Consider the following 18,695-nt stretch of genomic DNA (forward strand, 5'->3'; position numbering starts at 1 on the left):
CTAGTTAATAGTGAGAATAGGATCCTATAGTGAAGTGTCACCAAAAGCTCTCTTCAGAACCAACCACAAGGGAAAACCCCATTTCATGCACAAACTATCCAGCTCTTTGTTTTGATAAAAAACTATGAACTTACCACCGGAGAACCCATTCACAAACAATGGAAGGAACTTTTAAGAGTAAAATAATCCAGATATGATTACACAGGTCCGGTCGTGATATTACTGGCCTCTAATGTTCTAGTTCAGCACTTGTTTCTAATGCGGTCTTGGTTGTGGAGTGTGTCTGGAGCTCATGCAGAGGATAATCCTGCAGTGTTCCTCTTGAATGGCTTAGACGGCATGAGGCGAGGGGTTACAGGGAGGAACGAGAGAACGAGAGAGAGAGAGAGAGAGAGAGGGTGTGATCACACCAGCACACTGGGGAACATTGTAATGGAAAGCTGCTGGGTTGCTCTGGTGAGGAAACATTTGTGCCCTTGTTTTGTTTTTTACAGATGAAGCTCTGGAACCTGTCAACAGCCACAAACAATCACACCAGTCAAGATGACAAACAACAGAAAGGATGCAAAGAAGTCTCAAGCAGTGTTCAGAGCTGAATAGACAATAATAACATCGCTGTTTAAAGCTGGACTGCAATCATCATGTATGCATTAAGAAATTAGTATATAACCTTGTGAAAAAGATTGTGCACTTGTAATTTACTTCAGAATTTAAAAGCATATTAACTGTACTTGCAAACATTTATAGTGTTAGTTAAATAAAGGCCACTTCAGTACTTAAACTTTCTAAAACACTTTTACACACACTTAAGTGCACTTTGTAAAAATATCAATATAACTGCATTTGAAATGATTTTGTTGAGATAATTGTTTATCTTGTTTTAATGTGTTAACTAACCTGCTCAAGCACATGCAAAGTAATTCATTACAATTTTAACTACAGTGTTATTTGATATTACATTGCTTAATATATTTTAAATGTACAAACTTGTACCTTATTACAAATATTTGGTCACACTTTAGTTTAGGGACCTATTCGTTAATAGTGAGAATTGCTCCCTAATCTAAACTGTTACCAAATATTTAATAACAAATATACTTAATATATAATTCATAAAGATAATTCATTTGTTTATAATATAATTCTTACACTCTTAAATAATAAGTACTCTTTTTAAAAGTATGCCAAAATCTGGGTCTATGCCTTTTGTGCCCCCAAAATAGAAAATGACATTATTTATTTATTAGAGACAGTCAAGATTTAATAACCTTCACATCATTCCAAAACACAAATCTCAAAAACAAAACATGTTTCTGCAATGCATCACATAGCTTTAAATACACCATGTTGTGAAAATCATAGTATTTCCTAAACAATGTTCAAATGGCTGAAAAATCTGCACCCAAGTTCACAAGATGGTTTACCTATCGTCACGATGCTTCCTTCACAGCATGTCTATTGCATCTAATGTCTCTCGCTGCTTAATTAAACCTGCAAGCAGCCAGAGAAATAACAGCAGCTTCCTGAAGAGAGGCCTCCAGAGGTGTGGAGTCTAACAGAGCTGACAACCCAAATCAATCCACTAATGAAATGAGGGAATCGTCAGGTGAACATGACTCGACACAGACAGGAGGAGAGAGAGAGACAGTGTCTTGAGCGGGTGCACCACATTGTCACATCGTCACACTGACAAGAACATGTGATACATGGGACAATAGCAGTCTGTCACCCCTCAGCTTCATTGTCCTTCATTTCAGATATTTAACATGACTTCGTTTTACCGTCATCTGACAATCTTTCCTTTTATTTACTAGGACTCTCATTTCATTACAAATTTGAAACCAATTTAGATTAGGAAACACATATTCACTAATTATTATGAGTTTTCCCTCAATAAAGTTAGCTGTTTACTGGTAGTAAGGTACAGTAGTTGTTGTTTAGGTACTGAGTTTGGGTTAAGGGATCTAAAACATGATCATGCATTAATATGTGCTTTATATGTACTAACAAACAGCCAATATGATGGCAACATACATGCTAAAAAGCAACTAGTTTATAGTAAATGTGTACAGTGCTGTCCAAATTATTTGCATAATATGCCTTTTAATGAATGCATAAATGACAATATTGATCATTATGTCAACATATAAACATAATTCAGTTGTTAATCATTATTTAAGTCATTATATTAATGTGGCAGTTTGATTAGAAGCACTAATTGGCTAAGTTACTAGATGTGTTTTATTTCCATATGTGTGTTGTCTAATAGCTGTTGGGCTAATATGCGAATCCACAAAAAAAAAAAAAAAGATACATACATACAGGACACAGAACTTTATTAAATATGTACATTTTAAAAGCATTATTATATATAATTCAAATAATGTGTTATACTGACAGCCCTAATATATTATATGCTTGGGAGCTATTTACAGTGCATTCAAGCTATGAGTTTTTATCATTATGTGAACTCCCTGTTAAACAGGCCTGCTGTCTCTAGCATTGTGATCTACCAGTTGAGGCAAAGCAACACCAAAGAAATTAGCATTAAACACTAAATCATGTTCTTTAGGGCCAGTGTGGGGAGATGGGATCAGGACACATAATAATTGGGACTCTGACTTGCACTAGCCACATGAGAGCCATAATTCATTTCTGAAGCTCATTCACTTAATACCTCTCCACTTTAGTTACAAAAACTAGTACATATTGTCACTGTTTCTTGGAGTGAGCTTTTTAGGATGGGCTTCTTTAAATAAATAAAAACGGTGAAGGGTTGCTAACAGATGCCTAGTGAATGAAAACTACTGCACATACATGTAAACCTATTATAGTAATCAGATTACAGAAACTGCTGCTAAATATATAACACACATCTAGCTGCAGCAACTGTGTTTGGAGGGTTTGCTACAGACAAGTCTTATGAATTTGAAACAAAGAATGTGAAACAATTCAAACATTTTTGAAAGTTAATTAGATTAATTTCGTGCACAATCACTCACAGAATTGCATTATGATCCTCAACACATACCCGACTCAGCCATTTCAGCCATTTCAGAAATGCACAAGGTATTTATAAAACTGAAATGGCATTTAAATATCACTTTTGATGGTAATAAAATGCTGAAAGTATGCTGGACTGAATATTTCCTCGCTCTTCTCTATCATGAAAAAGATCATATAATGCTCCACTCCATCATTTGTCTCTTTCTAAATAAAAATCTGTTTGCTTTTCACAGGCAGTAATAGTCTAATGTTATCTATAATAAGCCCAATTTACATACAAAGGAGGCACGTTTGTGCTGAAGATGAAATGGCTCAAATCAGTGAAGATAAAACCTTTTTTATTTATTCATTTTAAAAAGTTGCATTTAGAATTTATAATATTAAAATTATCTTAAAGATTTCTGTCTTTCTCCATTCAAGAAGATATGAAGCTGTGTACAATAGGCTGTTGTTTCCAATGTGCTGTTTTAATAAGAAGGAACTTCATAACTTCATAATGATTTTTCACAGGTGTTTTCCCTATTGGTTGATTTACACATTTTGTGGGGTTTTAGGGCATTTTAAGGAAATGTCCATGGCAGAAAATGACCGGTGTGTTTTTCGTTTTTTCAACAGTTTTTTTTTTTTTTTTTTTTTTTACAGTGTAAAAGAGCTGAGAACAAAAAAGCAACAAATGAAAGTGTATTTGTACATTATGTGAGGTGGAGCAGGTGTGCAGAGGGAGGAGTGTAAGGGGAGAGAGGGCGATCCCGCAGGTGAGGTCTGGCTACAGTCCATTATCTAAGCAGCTCAGAGCAGAGACGCCACAGCATATATCTGAGAAGATTACAGCATGTAAGAAAAGCATGCTGGGAGTTGCCAGGGGACAGCGCTCCCTCAGATAGAGCTTTCTGCAGAAGCAGTCTGATTGGCTGAGCCATGATTACACACGTCATGTGACTGGAGGTCCAGGGGGTCTGATGTAATGTGAAAGAACGGCCATTAAGAGATTAACCATCAGAGAGTGTGTGTGGGGGTGTTGTTTGTGATCCTCTGGACACATGATTGTAAGCAACATCTATGATTTTGTGATTTGATAAACACAGGTAAGCCAGCACTGAAGACTGCTTTTGACATGATAATGGAGTATGATCTGGCAGCTGGACTCCCCCTTCAAATGTTCAATGGTTTATCCCAAACTCATACGCACATAATGCTGCTCCCATCAGGTCATTGGCAAGACAAGACATGGCCAAAATCAGGACAACAGAAATGGAAAGAGAAACAGGAGAAGGATGAGAGGTGTAGATGACCGACTTTCTAGGCTATAGTACCAAATATTTGTAATTTCAATGAATCTCCTTGCATTTCTGTCACAGTGTCATCACTTATCACTGAGAGTAGAGTCACCAACACAGTGGCTATGTTTACATACAAAGATGCAAATTTACCTTATGCGTAAATCTGGAACATTGCATTAAACATTTGTGAATGAAGCCCCGTTCCCATTCAACAAGTCAAAGAGAACAAAATCATCACTTCCTGATAAAGTGGCACTACATAATCACTAAGAAAAGTAGTTGAAGCCACTGCATATAATAATTTTAATATATGATGAATTCCTTTCACCTCAGAGCGAGCAGACAAAACACAGTAAATGCGATAATTGCTTTCGGAGGTTGATACCTGCTGTTTGGGAATGTAGTCGCTTAATGCCGCTTTTCCACTGCATGATACGGTTCGGTGCAGCTCACCTTTTTTGGTACCAACTGGTCTGAGGTTCCAAATGAGTCGTACCTTTAACAAAATGTGACGTGTAAACCCTGCTGATCACTAATTGGCCAAAAAGAATCGTCACTACCTGCATCACTAATCTTGCTACACAAGACACCAGACACGCTAGTCAGCACAGCCAGAGTAGAATCAAAAGCTTTTTTTTTTTTTTTTTTGAATGAACACAACTGTTTTGAATAAGTGCACCTTTTTCAAACAATAAAAAAATGTCTGTTTCGTGGTCTGTTGAAGAAGAACAGACATTCCTCTTGTTGATAGCTGAGGAGCGGTTGCAGCGATAGCTTGATGGGGCGACGCAAAATGAAAAAGATTTTCTGCAGGTCACTCGGCTCTTGGCCGTGACGTGTATTATCCCGCCCAATTAAAGAGGTACTAAACTGCAATGGAAATACAAACAAGCCAAGCCGAGATGAATCATGCCAAGCCAAGTCATACCACGCAGTGGAAAAGCGCCATAAGATCATATAAAGGGTGACGTTCTTACCAGGACACATCCTGGCCAGGATTTCTATATTGCCTAAAATTTATAACTTTTGGCTTTGGTTTCCTGTTTTCATACGTAATGACGGTAATGATCATTTGACCAATAACATGCAGACATTGTATGTAATCAACTGATAGTTGTGCGTGAGAATGGTCAAAGTGATGCAAATACGTGTACATATCAGTGTTCAACTTGAAGCAGCACTAAGCATACCGATTGGTTTATGACATTAAAGTCCCATGAGAGCGATTCAAAAGCACAAGAAGCTGTTTGCTCTCTAAAGCTCTCATGGTATTTTGTCATACAACAATTGGTCTGGGCAGCACAAACAAAAACAAAACGTGGATATTTTAGACAATATAGAAATCCTGGCCAGGACGTGTCCTTGTAAAATGGCACGTTTTCTACCCTAAATTATACAGAAATACTTTCATGACAGACTTTGCTCAGGCTTTACAGAACAAACATAAGAATATTTCAGATGCTGTGCAATGGGATCGGTCCACTGGTTAGTCAAGCTATCATATCCTATCATTATGCAGTCACATCACTTTTTGATGTTCATGGTGGAATTGTTTTGATAAATGTCTATCCATAGTAGGTTATTCTTTCTTATAAGATAAAAAGTTTATCCTACTTAATTGTGCACATGTTTTTTTATGTAAATTTTTACAAAGAATGTGCATCTTTTTTTTTTTTTTTTTTTTTTTTTTGATCCGGTGTTTTAATGCATTATTCCAAAATGCGAATAAAAATAAGAGGATGGAAACATAGCAAGTGACAAGACTAGAGGAAAAAGTAAACTGAAGATGGAGCACACTGGCTCCACAGAGAGGGTAAGTCACAGAATATCATTATTGAAAGGGGTGGCTGTTCACAGAGTGCTGTATCAAAACATATTGAATGCAAAGTTGACTGGAAGGAAGAAATTGGGTAGGAAAAAGGGGCACAAGAAACAGGGATACTGTCAAGCAACGCAGATTAAAACACTTAATGAGAGAATCACAAGGAGTGAACTGAATCTGGAGTCAGTGCATCAAGAGTCATCACGCTCAGATGTATTCAGGAAAAGGGCAGCCATGCCACTTCTGAAACAGAAACAAGGTCAGAATCATCTCACCTGGGCAAAGGAGAAAAAGAACTGGACTGTTTGCTCGGTGCTCCAAAGTCTTCTTTTCAAATAAAAGTTAATTTTGCATTTCATTTGGAAATCTAGGTCTGGAGCCTGGAGGAAACTGGAGAGGCACAGAATCTAAGCTGCTTGAAGTGCAGTGTAAAGTTTCTGAAGTCAGTGATGGAGAGCTTTATGGAGATGCTGATTTCCTTTTCCAGCAGGACTTTAGCACCTGCCCACTGTGCCAAAACCACTTCCAAGGTTTGATGACCATGATGTTAATGTGCCATATTACAGCCAACATGCCTGACCTGAAACCCATATGGGATCTATGGGATATTTGTCATGAAAAAGATGATAAACAGTAGATCCAGCAATACAGATGAGCTGAAGACTCAATAGTGCCTCAGCAGTGCCACAGGCTGATTGCTTCATGCAACACTTCACTGATGCTGGAGTTTGTGCTAAAGGAGCCACAACCAAGTATTGAGTGCAGATATATATATATATATATATATATATATTGTGTGTGTGTGTGTGTGTGTGTGTGTGTGTGTGTGTGTATGGTTTGAGATTTCGATAATTAACCTTGGGCTTATGGTTATACATACTTTGTAAGAAAATATTGCTTTCATCAAATTAGCATTCCATGATGTGGCCCACAAAATGCATTCATATTTACTGCATTTTTCTATTTACTTATTAACACAAGCAGAAGAGCGCAGTAAAATGAAGAAATGAATGAGACCCAGACTTTAATTTGGCAAATCCTACTAACCTGTCTGTCTTTGACATTGAGACAAAATACACACATTAGCTTTCATTTGAAAGAGGAAGACACTGGGCACATGTTACTATAGGAATAATCTGCCACACAACAATGCATACAAACAACAAGCTAGTTTGTTGAACAGATGCTCAGTGTGCAACTGGAGAAACCATTCCCTGAAGCAGGTGCCATTATTAAATCCAGCCAACATTGACATGTCACATGGGTACATCATATTTGTATTATATGTTTAGTTAATATCTCTTTAAATGTTTCTGAAGCATGCCCAAACAGAAGTGATTCTGTTCGTAATGGACAAACTTGTCATGCAAATCTTATTGGATGAGATCTTTCATTATTTATAGTTATCATTAGCATAATTAGGACTTTCTTTCTTTTTTTCTTCCTTTTTTGCATTTGTTTATATACGGTCGGTAACACTTTAGTAAAAATCTGTCTCAAATACTCACTATTAGCTAGTTGCTTATAAGCATGCCTGTTATTAACATATTGGTTGTTTATTAGTGCTTATAAAGCATATATTCTGCATGAGCATATTCTACATCCCTAATCCTACCCAACACCTAAACTTAACAATTACCACACCAACTATTAATAAGCAGCCAATTAATAGTTACTGAGGCAAAAGTCACAGTTAATGGTTGGTTAATGGTTTAGCGGTTTAAAATAAAGTGTGAAACGGTCTATAATATTACCATTTGATACCATCACTATGCTGATCTACAACATTTGTGAAAGAGTGGACAGGAAAAGCCACTATAAGAGGCTAAGTTATTTTAAATAAGTGGTCAAAGTTACATCTATAACTACTCTGTGTACATTTGTGAGTTATGTGTACCTGTATTATGTTTGTATATTTTATATTATTGTTTTATATAGTGTATATACTGTACATGAAAGTGTACTGTTATTTGTAAAGTGACTAAATATGTACACTGTTATTTGTTAAATCATGTCAGTTTTATTCTGCACTGTCTGGAGCACGCTCCCAAGCTTCCCACTCATCAGGGCACACGTGTGGTGATGTGGCAATAAAAGTGATTTGATTTGAAAGTTTGTCTGCTTAGCATGGTACAGTTAGCACCTGCTGGTAGATTTAGCAACTACACTATTCTCATCTTCCAGCATCTGAAAAATTTAGCAAGAAGCATATACAGTCAGTTACAAATCTTGTAAATGATTTTTGAAAGATCTTAAAAGCATAAAATAGACTTTTACAACCTGTCTACAGCCTTTGATATTGGACAGCTTACGATACTTTGGATCTGTGTAAACACAGAGATCTTCCATCTTCCAGTCAGTGTTATCCTGATTTCTGTATTAAACTGTTACAGTAACATCTCTTAGTAATTTCTTTTGACAATTTTTCATCTAGCAATCAAAAAAAGATCTGCACACTGTTATGCTCCCTTTAAAAGATAAAAATAGCAACGTTTTGGTCGTCAGGCAAACACACACAGGTCTTTGACCGAAACACTGCTATTTTTTATCTTTTTTAACAAAAGGAGAATAACAGTGTGCAGATCTTTTTTTCTACTATTTGAGTTACCCCTTTGATGGTCAAGACTTTTTTTGGGATGTGCGTGTTTTGGCTTTTTCTTTATGTGGAACTTTTTTTCATCTGCCATCATGGATGAATCTTTTCAGTGAGCTCATCATAATTCTTTAAGGGGTCACATGATGGCAATATACAATATTGTCTCAAATACTGAGCACAATAAAACATTTCTTCTTCTAATTTGAGATAGGCTTTGTGTAGAGAGTGTGCTGATGTGAAAACAAATGACTTTCGACTAAAAGATGTTCTTAGAGTACTTGAAACTAATAAGAGGACTCAATCCTGCAATCGAAAGATGTTAGAAACCCATGCTTTTCTCAACTCGACTCACATTGATTCTGAGGAGATGCCGAGAAAGAGATTTGGGACAATATAGATATACAGTCACCCTGGAAGAAGCTAGACGCTATAAGTCTATGCAGGGGAGAAACAATAATTTTCATTTATCCGTCATATAACAAAAACTAAATATATACATAAAGTTTCTATATCAGCATCTCTGGAACAACTGTTTGGTATAAAAGCAGTTCACAAGTAGAACCCAAGCTGAATGAGGCAGAGAAATCTTGTGGTTCAATGAATATGCAATGCTTTCAGACTGCACACTGGAGACCAGATGAAGCTTGATTCATGCTAGAATGGATGTTCTTGACAAATAAAGAGAAAGAGAGATGGTTGCTTTCGATAAAATGGTGTGATCTTCAACTTCGTAATGAAATCACATTAATTATGATATTACTTCACTGCAGCATCTACTGTCAGTGCATGTCTGTCTGTAATTTAGAGAAAACTCATGATCTTGTATTTTAACCCAAAACAATAGTTTGTGCAAGATGGATTAATTTCATTTCCTCATCGCATTCTGCTACAATATTAAAGCTGCATACTGATAAAACCATGCCAATGGACCCCAACTCGCTTTAAACAAAGGCATCTGCCAAATACAGATTAGTTTAAATTGTTTGGCCCAAAGTGTGGTATGTTTTTGAATTAATTCAATGTATTTTCTAAGACTCAACTTTTTAAGACAAGCAACTCAACAAAGAGAAATATTAGTTAGTTTCATATACTGTAAAACATGAGCTGGCGAAGAAAACTGACTATGAACAAGAACAATGACATCCATTTCTACACAATAATGCATGTGTAGTTTGAAAAACCTCTGCTTTACCAATGGTGCAAAATGTAAGTTGTGATGTGCTAAAACATTAGTCACATTTATGACTCAAAACTCATCTGTTTAGCTGTGCATTTATTAATTGAGCACTGTGAGATGTCCGAACTGACTGCACTATATTTTATATATAATCATTTTCTATTCTTTACTGTTTTCAATGCATTTGAAACCTTTTAAATCAATTTTAAATCATTTTCAAAGGTTTTAAATTCCTTGTTTTATTGTTGTGATTTTTTACCTCTTTTATTTAAAGCATTTGAATTGCCATTGTGTATGAAATGTGCTATATAAATAAACTTGCCTTGCCTTGCCTAAGTTCATTGCTCTCATCCTAACCACTAATCCAAGAGCTTGTGCAATGAGGAGACTCATCATTATGGTTCACTGTCTTGTCAATGCATGCAGAGTTAGTGTTGTGTATTTGTGACTGACTGTCAGCTCCACCCGTGGGTGGTGAAGTGCACCCTATCCTCTTCATTACAAACACCCCTGTCAGAAGACTCGGAGAAGTCGCTGCTCTAGCTGTTTTGCTGAGAGACTCACTCTATTGAGTCTTTGTCAGTTTCTTTCGTTCGCTCTCTGTGGAGCACTTACAGCATCTGTACTGAAACAGCACTTTCCCTTTTAAAACGTTTTTTTTTGTTGTTTTTTGTTTTTCAGCAGATCTTGCTGCTTTTTAATGAGCTTGCTCTGTTGAACATCATTTCCGAACATCAGTTCAGATTTTTATGTTAGAGACAGGAGAGGTTTGGGACCTCTCTGGTTTTTATGTTCATAAGTCCACTTCTTTCTTGGTATGACTCCCTCAACAAATCACACATGATCTTTAGGAACAATTCGGACCACATTTTCTCTCAGAAAACATGCGGTAAATAGGACATTAGATTGAATATTTCTTAGTTACTATTTTACATGAAATGCCTCACCATCTTCCAAAGGTGCTCAACAAGAACTATGAAGACCTCCTTGACAATATATCAAATCTATTTTTTTTCACAAGAACTCAAAGAAGAAATCATACAAGCTAAACTGATCCTCAAGAAAAGATTAGTAAAGTCACTCAGTTACCCCAAAAACCTTTTCGATAGTCATTTCAATACACCTAAAATTGTTTATGCAATATAACAACAGTTTCTAAAAGAATCAAGCCTCATACTTCTGTCATGTCTGTTATTATAGATAGCCACGTGGCCAGCACTAACTATTAGAAATTAAAGCTCTACAACTAAAGTATATTGCTCTGCTTGTCTTGCCTATGTGAAGCATATAGTTCAGAGTTATCCAAAACAATATTCTGTGCATGGTAGACATATTGCAACAGGTTTCGGGGACTTTTTCAGGTCTTTGTTACAGTGTGCATGGTTTCGTCTGCTCTCTTGGTGGTTTATCCATGTTTTATGTGCTAAATCAGTGTTCGAGCATGAAACCTCTCAAAGGTCTTCATGATGCATGAAGAGAGAGCTACTTGTCCTTGTAGCATGTAGGCCAAGGATGACTATTGAGGTTCCTCATCTGCAGCTCCAAACTAAGGACTGGCACATCTTCAAGTACTGAGAGAGGTAGACAAGATACTGTTGGACCCATAAGAACTGGATGCCCCTCATTGGCACCAAGACTGTTTCTGTCAAGCGTGTTCCTCAAGTATCCCAAGCTCTCCCAGATATAGTGTTCAGAAGTAAAAACAAACAAACAATGCAGTACGAGTAGAGTTACCCTCAGGAGTATCCTCACAAGATGAAGACATAGGAAGGAGGGGGATGTGAGGGCAGGAACATGGCTAAGAAACCAAAGACTAGATCTGCTGAAAAACTGATTCATAAAAGGCCCAGTTCCAGTCTCTGTCTCCATTGTGTTGCTCAGTTGGCCCTTACGCTCTTAAAAATAAAGGTGCTTCACGATGCCATAGAATAAACTTTATTTTGTCTAAATGGTTACATAAAGACCCTTTAACATCTTAAGAACCTTTCTGTTTCACAAAAGGTTATTTGTGGTGAAAGAACGTTCTTCAAATTATAAAAAAGATGGTTCTATAAAGAACAGTTGACTGAAGGGTTCTGTGTAGAACCAAAAATGGTTCTTCTGTGGCTTCGCTGTGAAGAACCTTTTAAGCCCCTTTAATTTTAAGAGTTGTATTATGCTCCTGTTCTGCTTTAGCAGGTTATGCAAACTTGTTTGGAGTCCTTCAATCAGTCCTCACCATGTGATTAGCAGAAATCTTGTAATGTTCACTACCTCAAATTAATTATGGCCAACCATTGAATCCCTAGCTTCAAGATGTTGATAAGCTGTACATAGTTGAATTTAAAGCTGAAATTGTCAAGGATCTATGTTTAGCATCAACCATGATTGCAATCATTATACAGTATATATCTGACCCTCCCGAACAGGCTGGAGGGAGAGAAGAAGAGCATAGCATAAGATGGTGTCCCTTTGGAGGGTAGGTGCCCTATGTAGACAGTGTTATCTGGATTACCCTGGATGGATAATATGAGCACAAGAAAAGTAGCATCTGCAACTCTTACTATAGAGCTGTCAGATCCATCAAGTCTGACTTTGCTGCACAAGTAGAAGAACGTCTGCACCAGTGACTCCTCCACATTAAACTTTACTTTAATAAAAAGAGAAAGAAAGAAAAAAGATTAGGTCTTTAATGATTAATTAGATTAGTTGACTAGTGAGGTCTGTAACTAATTAATTCGGTCATTAAATAGACATCTAATAATCATTAATGTGTGTTTCTGCAGTTAAAGCATCAATCTTATTGTCTCTAGCAAAGCAAATTATTACAGCGCCAAGTAAACCGTGTTCGACAACTCACCATACATTTTGTTCAGGCTTGTTAGCTCTCAGTAACATTTGTGCAAATTTAAAGCTGCAGTCGGTAACTTTTGACGCTCTAGCGGTTAATAAACAGAACTGCTTGCGTCTTGCGGAAGAACATCGTAGCCGGAACTACTTCTCTCTGTTTATGTCTATGAAGAATCACAAAGGTACTGGGTTACTCCGCCGCGGTACCCCCGAAGCAATCTAAAATAGTCTGAATATAAACACTTATTATAGGTGCACCCTAGTGATTCAGGACAAGCTAAAAACACGGTTCGGAAAATGGATTCATGGTGTACTCGCTTATTATGTTCATTTTTCTACATTCTGAACACAAACAAAGTTACGGACCGCAGCTCTGATTGGTTGATTTTTACCGGGAGCGCATGACTTTCTGCAAATGGCAATAGGACACTGGGAGGAGCCAGAGGAGCTCGATTTTTACACAGATTATCTGTCTCATATTCTACTGTCAGGACATAATGACAGGTTTAATAAATATGTAAAAAAAATATTTTTTTTACAAAAGTTACCTACTGCAGCTTTAAGGGATCATTGAAGTAGCATTTGAACAACCATTAATGCACAGGTTTTACAAATTGTAGCTAATTGGTCATTTTATGGATAAAATGATCAGATATTGGAGGCAGGTTATCTTGGAACAACTCAACAGCTAGATTGCTTGTCTGTTTTTGTGTTAGCTAACAACCTGACTACAAAATAAGGGTTAGGGTTAGGGTTAGGGTTAGCTAAAGTAAATAAATGCCATTACAACAAACAGAAGCATCCATTGCAGGATTGAGTTAACGGGTGCTAGAGTGACCAAGACAGTCTTCAGACTCTTGTGTGAAGAAATCGATAAACGTAATGATGACATCCAATAATGACACAGAGATGCGCACTTCACACTACAGCACATGACAGGGGCCTCGGAGATGCAGCACACAGTAAACAGTAGCACAGCACAGTAGTTTGCATGAGTCACTCATGCTGCAGTGCATGCTGGGAACCACCGTCCTGCCACTGAAGAAAAAGAACTGACAGTTGCCTGAGGGATGTGCTCAGCACAGACACACGAATGAGGAAGCACCACCCAAGAACATATCAGATTTGTATATACCTACAGAAAGATCTGTGACAATCTTTTGACAATCATCTTAACTAGAAAGGTATTATATGTAGAATATAGAAATATACCTACACTGCTAAAAAAAAAAAAAAAAAAAAACTCTCTTAAACGGGGCATGAAAAATAATCTTGATTCAAAGCGAAAACAAAATGACTTTTCTTGCCCAATTGGACGTTTTTTTGTTTTTGTTTTAAGCAATAAACTAGCTCATTTTACTAAATAAATACATAAAAAAATCTGAAAACAATTCCTAATATCTTGTCATTTTGTTTCTGAAGTGAATCTTGATTCAAGAATGTTGAGATATTTATACTGTAAACCAACAACAATAATATGCAACATCAATAAACATGATTCAGGAGTGACCAAGCACATAATGGTAAAAAGGATTTTATTATTTCAGTCCAAACTAATTTGTGATCCTAGTGTAAACTGTGAGTTTATGAGGGAAAATGTGTTTAATAAACAAAGTATCTGGCATTTATTTTTAACAACATCCCGATCATTGCAGTCTGATCTTTACAGTTTGTGCAAAATATTTCAGGATGTAATGCAGCGTTACAAAAAGGCTTTTATTGAAGGATGTGAAATTTAAAATTATATTTGGAATGACAGGGTAGTGTCACCTATTACACACATTTTGACATTTTTAATTAGATTTATATGTGTTCATTGTACAGAAACCTTTATTTAAAGCAACACACAAGATGTAAGTGGTACAAGACAATTAGCTAATGATGCAATACACTCAGAAGGGCACATACTATTACAACAGAGCTCTGCAGTGCAACTTTACTGGACACGTATCCACTCCACAAGACAAAACACATCTTACCTGGAATATACTCTTATAATAATCTAGAAAATAACCACTAACTTCTTCTATAATTGCATTACAGAACTATTGGGTGTTAAGCATGAATCTGACAGAGAACTGCTCCAGTTAAATATGTATTACAAGAAGTGATGTTGATGTTGCACCCCTATGAAGACAATACTACATCAGAAACAAAAGAGGGGGATCAAGAGGTTAAAAAGAAGCAAACCAAGTCTGTTCTGCTAATAGCAGAGAGGAGAGTTATGAAGGTAAATTTCATGCTGTTGTGGTGTAACGGGTTAAGCTTCAGACTTGAAACCAGAAGATCCCTGCAAGGAATGAGCCATTTGCCCTTGAGTGAGACACATGACCCCGGGTTACTCCAGCGGGACTGAAGCTGTCAGCTCATGAAAGTCATGGAAAAAAACCACCTACCATCATGAATCAACATTTCACAAGTGCACATATTTCTCCCGCTTCTTATCTTCCCAAAGTAGGCTTTTGAAATGAAAGATGAGCTATAAAATGTTGCTATTGTCTCAGATTAATGTTCCAACAGCTTAAGCCTGAAGCATCTACATACGATGATTCATTAGTGATTAAGTCTGTGAGATCTCAATGCATCTACCCATGACATCAGATACTTTTAATGACATAAAACAGTTATCTTCCTGCTGATCACAAAACATAATTAAACTCTAAATGGGAAAAGCTTGTTTCCTCTATGTTGCAAGTGCAGGAAAACATTTTAATGAAGCCTAATAATGATATAATGACGGGTCTCAAACTGCCACACAGATCGTTTGCAATGTCTGAGAAAATGCAACGAAACATTGTGTCACACATTTCTGACAACACTTATGACAGTACTAACAATGCTGTCATTTTAACTGCAACAATATTCACGTAAACAGGAATGGAAATGCTAGCTAAAGACATTTTATAAACTCTTAATGTCATATATTAGATGTGGATGCATCACTTTGAAAGATAAAGAATACACATATGTTTCAGCACCGCGGACAGCTCCAACACACCAGCCAATTCAATACACAACAAAACAAAGACATAATTATCCAGGCTATTGAGCTAATACTAAAAACACTTAAAGGAAAACAAGTCTAATTCTAAGTCTAAGTCTTAATTTTAAAAATTCCAGAGCTCCCTCTATCAGCAAAAATACACAATACACTAGGACTAAAATTGAGAGATTTCCGTTTTTTTTTTTTTTTATTACACAATTATATATATATATATATATATATATATATATATATATATATATATATATATATATATATATATATATATATATATATATATATATATATAATAAAAGATCTCAACCTGAGGTCTGGTGTGTATATCAAAATATCAAATAATATTTGCAACCATGAAGGAGATGCCTGATAGATGTGGGCTGAATGAATGCAGCAGTTTGATTGGATGACGCGCTCAAATCCTGAAGTCCATCAAAGTCTTCTGTATCTTTGCAGCGTCTCGAGGAGCTTCTGAACGTTACGCGCCGCGAGCGTTCGTCACATCAAGGCGTGTATCATAACATGGTTAAGGAAGGAATTAAGTGATCTATAGCATTAATTATCATCATATTATACCGTTTCACAAAAAGAAAACTCAACTGCATTCATATCTCGAGCTGTGGTGAATGTGTTTTCTTCATCGATGACTGTCAAGTGTTGTTGTTGCTGTTACATAACGACCAGTCATTGAATCGCACTACTTATATTTTCCGACAGGTTTTATTGCAAACATGCCCGATGCCTTTTCAATTGAATCATGCATTTGATAAAATAGCCCCAGGCAGATTGGTATTTCTACAGCTCAAATGTGATTGCTTCAGTGATGTTGTCTTGTTTTGTTTATCACTGCTCGCCATCTGTCTAAAAGCAGCGCCAACCAGTAGTGCTCGTGAAGAAAACCCATCTATATCTATGAAAGCATAGCTGATAGGTCATGTCTGATGTTCATAAGATTAGAAATAACAGTCAGACGAGACTGATTATCAACATGGCCCCTTGCTCAGATTTTTCTTTGGCTAAAATGTTTCATTTGCTGCTGGATATTCAACGTGACATTGCTTTGCGCGATATTCCCGACACTTTATGAACGACAGTGACGTTTTTAATCATTTTTATTATTTAAAATGTGTCTATGTACTCGCTGGATGCATAGACTAGATTTAATATTTATAAATATAAAGCAATAACGACGCACCTGAATCCCTCGCTAGACTTAAATGTATTATATTTTCTTCGTATGAGCACGTCGGTGTTTAACATGATGCCATGATGCGCATGAAACACACTACAAACATGCACCAAAAGCGACTATTTAGGACAGCACAGGAGGCTTGAACACAAACACTTTTACACAAAGCAATGCCCAGGTCAAATATGCACCATACAATAATATTCAGCATAAGCTGTAAGATGAAAATCTGACTGTTTCCTACCGGGAGTGATGTGAGCGCGGCGCGGTTTCCTCTCTCGCAGTGATAGAAGGTGACCTCGCGCCAGATCACGATGTGTTCGCTCTCCGCCGGTGGGGGATGGTTCTCACGCGCGGTGCCCAACGACAGGGAACCACCGACAACCGGGACGCCTTTCGAGGATGAGAGAAAAACACGCGACTCGTGTTTCACACTCGGGGATTTCTACAGTCCAGTCCGTCTTTTAGAAGAAATTCATTAATTATGGATTGTTTAAATGTTATTTCCACTGTATCATGTGGGTACACTGATCTTTATCTCCTATATACAAGAGAAAAAAAAACAATTGTACCATTCTACAGAACTGGTCCAAAGTCAGTGGGAAACGTTTTGGAGAGAGAGAAAAAAATAAATAAATAATATATATATATATATATATATATATATATATGTGTGTGTGTGTGTGTGTGTGTGTGTGTATATATATATATATATATATATATATATATATATATATATATATATATATATATATATATATATATATATATATATATATATATTATCCATTTTACACATTTCCTGTATTTGTGCAGTTAATTCTCATATTGTATTTTTAGAAAGTTTTTGAATATTTGTCATCTTCCCCAAATTTGTCAGAAGGGTTATATTGACCTATTAAGTTTTTTCTTACATATACAGTCATGGTCAAAAATATTGACACCCTTGGTAAATATGATCAAAGAAGGCTGTGAAAATTCATCTGCATTGTTAATCCTTTTTGATTTTATTTAAAACAAATCACACAAATGTATCCTTTCATTGGATAATAATAATTTAAAACGGGGAAATATCATTATAAAATAAAGGTTTTTCTCTAATACACATTGGCCACAATTAGCGGCACCCTTTATTCAATACTTTTTTAAACCTCTATTTGCCAGTTTAACAGGTCTAAATGTTCTCCTATAATGCTTGATGAGGTTAGAGAACACCTGACAAGTGATCAGAGACCATTCCTTCATCCAGAATCATTCCAGACCCGTTAGATTCCCAGCTCCATGTTGGTGCTTCTCCTCTTCAGTTCACCACACTCATTTCCCCTAGGGTTCAGGTCAGAGGACTGGAATGGCTATAGCAGAAGCTTGGTTTTGTGCTCAGTGACCCATTTCTGTGTTGTTTTTGAGGTTTGTGTTTGGATTATTGTACGGTTGGAAGATACAAACATGGCCCATTATATGATTTCTAACACTTCACTTACAGATTTTTTAACTGTTGGTATTTGATAGAATCAAAGATACCATGTATCTAAACAAGATGTCCAGGACCTCCAGTAGAAATATAGGCCCAAAACATTAAAAATACAGCAGTATATTTCATTGTACACATTGGGTACTTTTTATCTCTGTGTTCACTAAACCCAACTTGAGTGTTTGCTGCTAAAAAGCTAATTTTTAGTTACATTTGACCATAGAAGCCAGTCCCAATTGAAGTTCCAGTCATGGCTGATAACTGAATATGCTTTAGTTTGTTTTGGGATGAGCTAGGAGATTTTTTCTTATAATCCTCCAAAAC

The 18,695-nt window shown here is 36.5% G+C and overlaps 1 protein-coding gene across 2 annotated transcripts in view; it reads right to left on the reverse strand.

The window, feature by feature from the left end:
* The window catches only part of pacsin1a (protein kinase C and casein kinase substrate in neurons 1a), a 32,934-nt gene extending 15,571 nt beyond the window's left edge, over positions 1–17,363 (reverse strand). Inside the window, exon 1 of one of the 2 annotated variants that reach the window (XM_026199217.1) lies at positions 17,145–17,363. The gene's annotated coding sequence lies outside the window, so the exon portion shown is untranslated. Of the gene's footprint in view, positions 1–134; positions 369–17,144 lie in introns of those variants that run through there. The other variant, XM_026199218.1, reaches the window with a different exon arrangement.
* Between the last annotated feature and the right edge of the window lie 1,332 nt (positions 17,364–18,695).

This window comes from Carassius auratus, chromosome 23, assembly GCF_003368295.1.
Source record: "Carassius auratus strain Wakin chromosome 23, ASM336829v1, whole genome shotgun sequence".
NCBI classification, from domain to species: Eukaryota; Metazoa; Chordata; class Actinopteri; order Cypriniformes; family Cyprinidae; genus Carassius; species Carassius auratus.